The sequence below is a fragment of the Vigna radiata genome, chromosome 8 (assembly GCF_000741045.1).
Source record: "Vigna radiata var. radiata cultivar VC1973A chromosome 8, Vradiata_ver6, whole genome shotgun sequence".
NCBI classification, from domain to species: Eukaryota; Viridiplantae; Streptophyta; class Magnoliopsida; order Fabales; family Fabaceae; genus Vigna; species Vigna radiata.
Genome location: NC_028358.1, coordinates 17,230,970 through 17,240,430, shown reverse-complemented (window position 1 = coordinate 17,240,430; position 9,461 = coordinate 17,230,970).

Here is a 9,461-nt window from a genome sequence, read left to right as displayed (position 1 = left end):
GTCCCTCTTTTGGGAGGGTTTGTTCAAAGTGGTCCTCCCTTTTTTTAAAAGTTCACTTAAGTCCTAACTTTTGCAAAAACTGTGCAAATAGGTCCTTTTTGGTAACGGTGTTAAAAAACTAACGGCAGAACTGCCAGGTGGCTAATATTTGATGATGTGGCATTGTTATGTGTTTTAAAAAATTAATTAAATGTGACGTGGAATATGTAAAAGTTAGGGTTAAAATAAAATTAGGATTTGGGGTAAAATCAAATGATGATTTTCTGAGCAATTTAGGATTCAACATCCAGATTCAACACAGATTCTTGGTTAAATTGCGTTCGTAGTACATAAGCTCTTGAATCTGATGCTTCTACTGATAGCTGCATTAATTCCAGAGGATTCCCCTCCATAAGGAGCAGTTGATCTCCTGATACTCTGAACCTGCCCCTTACGATTCTTAATAGCTTTTTGATGCTTCAGTTGCAGAAAATTAAGATAACAAGAAAAAAAAACAAATGTCAAGCAAGAAACACACCAGTTAACCAACAAAATTTTAGGATTTTGTTCACCCCAATTAAAGTGAGTACCTTGTAGTTCTTTCTGGGATTCTTTTTTTGCCTTGTTGCGATTGCGAGTTAGTCCCCTATTCTTCTCCATCTGCAGAAATTAGTGACAAGGAAAAATCTTTAAATTTGAAGGAAAACATGAACGATTCAATTAAAAACCGTAGTAGATAGAGCAAGAACCTGAGAAGAAATTAAACGTTTTCCTTCTACAGTCTCAAGCTGTGAGGAGATTGAAGTGTTCCTGTAAAAAGCAATCAATCTTTTGTTACAAAACTGAAGACAGTGGCAACAATAAAATTGAAATAGCCAAGGGCATAGCATTAACATATTACAAAAGAATCAGATAAAACCAATCCCCATAAGCGTTGTGCGCGAGGAGGACGAAGGTGAACGGAGGTTCGAAACTGGACGAACTCGCATTTTTGCTTCGCGGGTGAAGGTTGCAGATGAGTCGCCCTTGTGTTTTGTTCCTGGGTTTCTGTGTGCAGGTTTCAAAATCCATGGAGGTGCGTCGCGATTCTGAAAGACGCTCAACTTCCGGCCATGGAGGTGTTGCGAGATTGAGCGCTTGTTGCGCAATGGTGGCCGGCGGCATGGTGGGGTGACGATTTGCGCGTGGTGGCTTTGGGTTTTGGTAGCGACGACGACTTTGGGTTTTGGTGGCCACCGGCGGATCTGGTGTGGCGGCTAGGGTTTGGTGGCAATTAGGGTTTCTGTTGGAGAAGATGGTGATGACGTCGCAAAGGGGACTAAGGTGGCAACACCTGTGGCAACACGTAGTCACTTAATAGCCACCTGGCACCTGTGCCGTTAAGAAACTTAACGCCGTAACCAAAAAGGACCATATTGAACAGTTTTTGCGAAATTTAGGACTTTAGTGACCTTTTTGAAAAAGAAGGGACCACTTTGAACAAAACATCCCAAAAGAGGGACCAAAATAGGTATTAAACCATTTTTCAAAAATAGGGACCCAATTGATAAAAAGAAAAAATGAGAGATCTAATTGAAAAAAGTCACTGAAAATAGGGACTATCAGAATGATTAAACCTAAATCTAATTTTGTTCTTCAAGAAACCTTCAAGATAATCAAGTTCTATGAATCTTGTTTCTTGGAGCGTCTTAACACACTTGTAACATTTTTCTCAAATCAAAGATATCAGATATGAAAGTTTAGAATGATCAATCCGTTATAGAGTTGAGTGCATTGCGTCAGTTTATAATTTTCCTCATGACAGACGCAATTAAATTGATTACGTTAGTGATGCAATCGGTTACATTAATAACAGATGTAACAAAATTACAACTAACAAAGTTCTAATTGAATGCACAATTAATGTAATCGATTTCCAATAAATGCTAGTCAACATATTTAAAAATATGATCATTCGCATTGATGTAACTTAGCTTGAAAACAGTTTTCAGAGAATAACAGACTTAATTGATTACATAACTAGTGTAATCGATTAAGCTATTCACTTAAAAAATTTTGAAAACTTTTTCTCTTCAAAACTCATCACAACACATTTCAAAAAGATATTTGCAAAGACACGAGTTTTAATCGATTTTACACTTAATGTAATCGGTTAAAGTTTGTTGTTTTGCCATAGTTTAAAACATAAGCTATCTGATTAACTTAATTGATTATAACATCATTGTAATCGATTATTTCATACAGAGTTGCTTTGTGCTAGTGGTTTTATCACACAAAAACATTTAGCGTGCATACAGTAGATATAAACTGATGGAATCCTTCCAAACACAGTCCTCTTTTATCGTATTTTTACATTTCATTGTATTTGTAGCTTAGCTTGCAAGGAGCTTGGGTCACTATAAATACCCAAGAGCCTCTCTTGTATTTTCACTTTTGAGATAAATATGAGAATAGACTTTTCTAAGTCAGAAAAATATTCTTCCTTGAAAGTCCAACGCTAGAGAGTCCAAAGACTCCCTCTAGCCACCTTCCAAAGCACACTCTCCTCCATTTTCCTTTTCTCCAATTTTCCACGGTGCTTTCTCACTCATCCACGCTGATCCACTCTCTCACCGCCACATCTCAACCATGCGTCAACGCCTTGGCTTTGTCAGCGCATCACCTCATTTTCCACTCGCGCCTTTCATTTTCACATTCTCAGATTACCTTTCGACCACATCTTCCTCTCAAGCACATAAGAGACTTTCTCTCAAGAGCTCGTCTCCGTCACCAGCCAGTTCTTCATCTCAGTAAGCCTCTTTATTCACAGATCTACATTTTCCTTCCATTTTCTTCTCGTTTTAGCCATTTCTTCCATTTACACCGATTAGAACTCTGGCCTCCGCTAGGGTTTCTCCATCTTTCATCGTTTTCTTTGATTCTAGCCGATTAAAATCACTTTTGAACCGATCCAAACCATTTCCACCGATTAAAAGTTCATTTCCTCCGATTAGTCGGTTTAGATTAGGTTTTCCTCATTATCTAGGGTTCGTTCCCCATTCAACCTCACTTCTCTCGGTCCTCCTAGGTTTTTTAGGGTATTTCAATTTTCGTCTACATTCCGCTGTGTACATCTCTGGAGGAAAACTTGAGGACTTCGAATCAGGTTTGCATAGCTCCAATCTATGTCATCCTCAAGGCGTTCTTCCATCATAAACACAATCATAATTACAGTAGTATGTAGACCAAACAACATGTCAACATATGTATTAATCATCAAAAGACACTTACATAGCAACATATGTATCAATCACAAATACACATTTCTATTGTGTCATGACAACATATATGTGTTGTTACAATAAATGTGTTGTCGTCATAAAAAACCAAACACATCAAGGATTGAGTTCAACACTCATATTGCTCCCCCTTTCAATAGATTGTGTTGAAGCATGGAATGTAGTAATGGAAGCATAAGAGAATGTCATGGATTGTGAAGATCAGTCTATGTTTGGTGATTGTGTCAATCACCTTGAATACACCTATTGTTCATAGCCTTTATTCTTCAAATATGTGAATAATACTTGGATTATCCCATACAATACTTATTGTGTCAAGGCGTGGACAAACAATGTAATGCATTTAGGGAATACAACAACGAACAAGTATGTTTTAATGTTATATTAGTTTATTTAATATTTTAACATTTGATAATGTTGTTGATTCATTTTTGTCAGGGTTGAGTATGCTCATTGGAGCCTAAAGAAAGTTTTTGGAAATAGTATGGGAGATCTTTGTTCTTGCTGGGATGGGGTTCACAACGTCATTATCTTGAAACATAATAAGATTAAATCGTCCTTTAAAAAAAAGTCTTAATCTTATGAATGAAGCTTATAAAGGAATAAGATACAGAAGACTTGTTGGATGAGTATTGACATATGCTTTGGGACTCATCGCTGAAGAATTGCAATGAGTACAACATATAGGATTATATAGGTGATGACAACCCTTTAGGGACTTCCCATGCAAAGAAGTATCAACTACAACTAAGACTAAAGAAAGGGAAGTAGAATAAAGATTTCCAAAACTCTTTCCTTATCTAAGTCTTAGATAGATTCTACTTAAACTAAATACTTTTCTTTGCTTTGTAGGTGACCAAATAAAAGTAGGAAACTATGCCTACACATTTCAAGAAACTAGCCAAGCTAAGAAAGAGAAAAGGAGACCAAGGAAGTGGACTTTAGGTGGCCTACGGATTGAAGACAACAACTTCCCAAAATGGAAACATGAAGAAGGTTCCTACCGCCCAGCCAACACCCTTATGCGCTTAGCCATTCACGTCAGCCTCCTTCTTCTTTGTAGCACGTGTTTCACATTGATCATATGGAACATGTGGCCAGCTAGAAAACTTCCTCCGCAAGATTCCTTTAGTTTTCCATCACGTTTTCAATAAGGAGTTGTGTTAGCTTCCATTGCACAGACCATGAGCTTTCTCCGTCTATAAAAGAGAAGCTTCATCTCTTGTAAATCAACTTGAATGATAGTAATGAAATGCTGCTGAATTTTGGCCATTCTTCTTCAAGTTCAAACATTGTGCTAGCTTTAGCTTTGCCTCCTCTAGCTTCTTTCCCAGCCTTCTGAGCTAGAAATCCTTTCCACACCATATCCAATCACGTCCAAACATTTCCACAAACACCTGGTGTGCATCAACCACTTTCATCCGTGAGTTTCATCCGTTGCCACTTCTGATCCAAGGGAGTCGTTTCTTCGTGAAGATAGAAGCTGCTTCCATCATTTAGCATCAAGAGCTAACCGTTTCGCTCCACGCTTTTTGGAATTTCAGCACTTTGAAACAGCAGCCACACTTGGCATTGTATTTTTGCTTGTATTCTTGTGTAAATCACGGAACTTTTGTATTTTTCCTTTTCTTTTACATTGTGCATTTTGAGTGGCTTGGGAAAATGCTTCTTTAGCAATTTTGAGTTCTCCATCAAACATTGTAATACCATAGCATACGCATCTTAGTGTGGAAGTGTGGCAAGGGGCTCCAAGTGTCAATTGCACTTTCACTTAGGGACATGTCTCATTCTCTCTTTCATTTTACATTCTTTCTTTACTTCTTATTTTCGTTTCATTTTTTTCTTTTAAGTCTTCGTGATAGCTAGGTTCACACTCATATAGTAAACCTTCATTTGGTTTCTAGGTGCATCTCATTCTTGCATTCAAAAAAACTTTTGAAAGATTTCTACCTAGAAACTGGGGTAAGAAATGACCAAAGAAACTCTGGCTAAGGAAGGACAAGGTTCTTAAGCTTGTCCATTGTGACTCACCTCTCCTTCTTGAGAGCTATTTGGTTTCTTTTACCTCTAGAATATGTTTAGAAATCCTTCACCAAAATCTAAAGAGCTTTGATGTCTTGTTATGATTCCTATAGGACTTCTTCTTCATATAGGTCCTCTCGGTCTTCTAGTTTTGAGCAACCCATTAGTTTCAAAGAAATTAAAAGAAAACTTGATGAAGCTAGAAGAATGACTTGTTCATTCCATGAATTTGATAGGAAGGAGGATGATTTGTATAAACAAGCTAGGGAAAATATTCCATTTTTGGTGAGGATATTGATGCATTGACATACCTAGCTTGGGAAAAGGACATTGATGACATGCATTCATTCATTGCTAGAAAAAGTAAACCTGAATCTTATTTCCATTCTAGCAACAATGCATCTGATGTCCTTAGTCTCTACACATCTCGATTTAAAGTGCATGCAAGAGAGTGGTGGGATGAAAGACAATATCATGTTAGGATAGGTAGAAAGTCCCTCATTCGTGATTGGTATGAATTAAAATCTTGCATGAGAAAAGAGTTTGTGCCTTCAACTATTAAGAGAAACCTACAATTCCTAAGAGCTTACATTGAAGATGGAAAAACATTTCTTGAAAGCTTAAATGATAATGGTTTCCTTATTAGAGAACTAGAATTTGAGATTAACCTTAAGGAGCATAAAGCTAGGCAAATAGAATTGAAACTAAAAAGAGATGTTGAAAGACAACAGGAGGAACAAAGATGAGAAGAAGATAAGAGAGCGAGAGAAGAAAGAAAGAGAAAGGAAGAAGAGAGAAAGAAAATAGAGAGACAAGAAACAGAGAGAATAGAAAAGGAAAAGAAAAGAGAATAAGAAAAGAAGAAAGAAGAGGAAAATAAGGAGAATGAGCTCTTGCTACTAATGGCAACCCCTACTCTTACCAATACAATGGAACCTAAAAGGGAAGGGTTCTCATTCTTTACTTCTTTTCCAATTATTGTGCATTCTTCCATTTTTAATTTTTCTTTTCAATTAATTGTCATTCCATATTCTTTGCAAACCTTTTCAAAAGATGGCAATTCAAATCTTGAGTTAATGTTACCCTTGTGTAAACAAGTAACTCAAGATAAAAATCAAATAACTTGGGAATATCGAATTCTCCATTTTTTCAAGACTAATTTTAGGAAAATATTTTTCAAAAAAACAAGAATTTTCTTTTGTATTCTTACCTTTGCTTACATCTTCTTCATACTCATTTTTGCTATCTTTTGTAGATAAATTTTTTATCCAGGAGGAAAACAAAAACCAAAGTTGTGTTTCTTTATTTCTTCCCGATTTGAGGACAAATCATTTTTAAAGAGGGGGGGAATGATGGCAACCCCTTTAGGGACTTCCCATCCAAAGAAGTATCAACTACAACTAAGACTAAAGAAAGGGAAGTAGAATAAAGATTTCCAAAACTCTTTCCTTATCTAAGTCTTCGATAGATTCTACTTAAACTAAATACTTTTCTATGCTTTGTAGGTGACCAAATAAAAGTAGGAAACTATGCCTACACATCTCAAGAAGCTAGCCAAGCTAAGAAAGAGCAAAGGAGACCAAGGAACTGGACTTTAGGTAGCATATGGATTGAAGGCAACAACTTCCCGAAATGGAAACATGAAGAAGGTGCCTACCGCCCAGCCAACACCCTTATGCACTTAGTCATTCACGTCAGCCTCCTTCTTTATTGCAGCACATGTTTCACATTGATCATATGGAGCATGTGGCCAGCTGGACAACTTCCTCCACAAGCTTCCTTTAGTTTTCCATCAAATTTTCAATAAGCAATTGTGTTAGCTTCCATTGCACATACCATTAGCTTTCTCCATCTATAAAAGAGAAGCTTCATCTCTTGTAAACCAACTTGAATGATAGTAATGAAATGTTGCTGAATTTCGGCCATTCTTCTTCAAGTTCAAATTGTGCTAGCTTTAGCTTCGCCTCCTCTAGCTTTTTTCCCCTAAGGAAAGCTTTCTGAGCTAGAAATCCTTTCCACACCATATCCAATCACGTCCAAATATTTCCACAAACACTTGGTGTGCATCAACCACTTTCATCCGTGAGTTTCATCTACTGACACTTCTGATCCAAGGGAGTCGTTTCTTCGTGAAGATAGAAGCTGCTTCCATCAATAGGGCAAGATGTGCATGCATACTTAGATGGACCTACGGTGTCCCTTGTGCGTGTAAATTAACACGTTATGACCCCTAGTGTCATTCCTTTGGCTGAATTTAATGTTATGTGGACAATATTGAGTATTTCAGATATTGTATCAAATGAATCATAGCCAGAGTTATCCATACAACGTGAGCTTCATATGGTTGAAGAATGATTTAAGGAGGTTGATATTGGAGGTAAAATAACGATTAAACAAAAGTTACTTGACACTGTTTGTCCTGCAATGACATATATGATACCTCCATTGCACAAAGTCAAGACGAAGGGTGCACAAAAGACAAAACTTCAGAGAACAAAGAGGTCTACAAGGTGTGATTTTTCATATTTTGAGCATGTAGACACATTTCACTCAACAATTGAATCTTCATCTGCGAAAAACAAATTGCAAAGATATGGAAAAACCTGTGCAACGAAGGAGACTACCCATGATAAAGTAGTTTCATCCTATTTATCACCCATACATTGTCAATGTTGTTGGTTGTCATTGTGGCTATAAATGCATTGTTGCGTTATTGGGGTTGAGGGAAGATTCTTGGCCCATTATACGAAACGATCTTTATAAAGAACTTAGTCAATGGCATGATGAATATGCAACACTAGTGGGAGGCTATGGCCAACTAGAAGCGCTAAGGAGCTCTTTATTGGTGGACCCACAGTTAGCGGTACATGTTCCTATACTTGACAACATATTTATTATTTTTTTTATCATAACAATTTATTTCATTCCTTACAGGCTAATGCAACCAAGTGGATGACTATACCAAACATTGGATATGAAATTCCTGATCATTATAATGTTATCCTAGTGTGTCTTTCATATAATCAAAATTATACGATCTTCCCACTACGTACCCAACCGCCTTTTGATGTAAGACAACATCACTTAATATGAATAAAACACGTTAATGACAATCATTTCATACAGGTAATATTAATATTAGGTTTAATTTGAAAATAACATTTTTTACTAATATTGATTTTACATGTTGAACTAAGAGATGGTTGTCCTTTGCCTATGGTAGATATGATATGCTCAACCTATTATTATCCAGAGGCGTGAATATGGTCATATTCGTATACAAATAGGATGCAAGCATTTTCAGAGTTGATAGGCATTATTACCTCTTACGTTGACTTACTAGATTCATGATGTTTGTTAACAAATATGTAAAAAAACATTATTGGTTCAGCAAGTGTATCGAATCATATCAAGTAATAATAAATAATAAGACCAAGTATCGTTTCTCAAGAGACTCGTGTCACTAAACAATCATATAATAACTTAACCAATCTAGACTAAAGAACGATTTCATTGATTTTTAAATGCAATAAAAGTAAACATAAATACTGGAATATAAAAATGATCGATTGAGGCTAAAACAAGAATGAATGAATGATATTGATGATATGAGAGGATGATGTTGTTGGGGTTAGATTTCACCTATTTCCCTTTCATGCATATTAAAACTCATCTTCTTCATTGGAATGTTAATATCACTTACGATATTACTTAGAACCCGATCCCTCAGCGTAAAAAGCCTAGCCTTAATTATTAGACCTCAATCCCTTGAATCCCTAATAACCAATTCCGCATTAGGACAAGAAGCTTAAGACAACCAAACGTCCTATCTTTATTCCTAGAGAATATATTCCCTTTGCGTGAAATTCTCCAGATCATGGTTCTTAGGTATTTTCCAATAACAAAGAAATCCAATCATCAAGTTTATGAATGGTCAAAACATAACAAACATTACGATTAGGAGAAAATCACTAACATTCAATGAAAGAAGCATAAGATATTTAAAACATGTTCAAATACATGAAATTCTGAGGTTACATTTTCTCCAACAACAAATGAGTTTAGTTCTCAATTGTCATGGAGAACCTTAGCATACAATGGAAGAATGAAAATGAGGTGGAAACCCTAGAAAGAGAAAAGGAAAGCACTCGCATGCCCAATCTGCCTCCAAAGGGTCAAAAA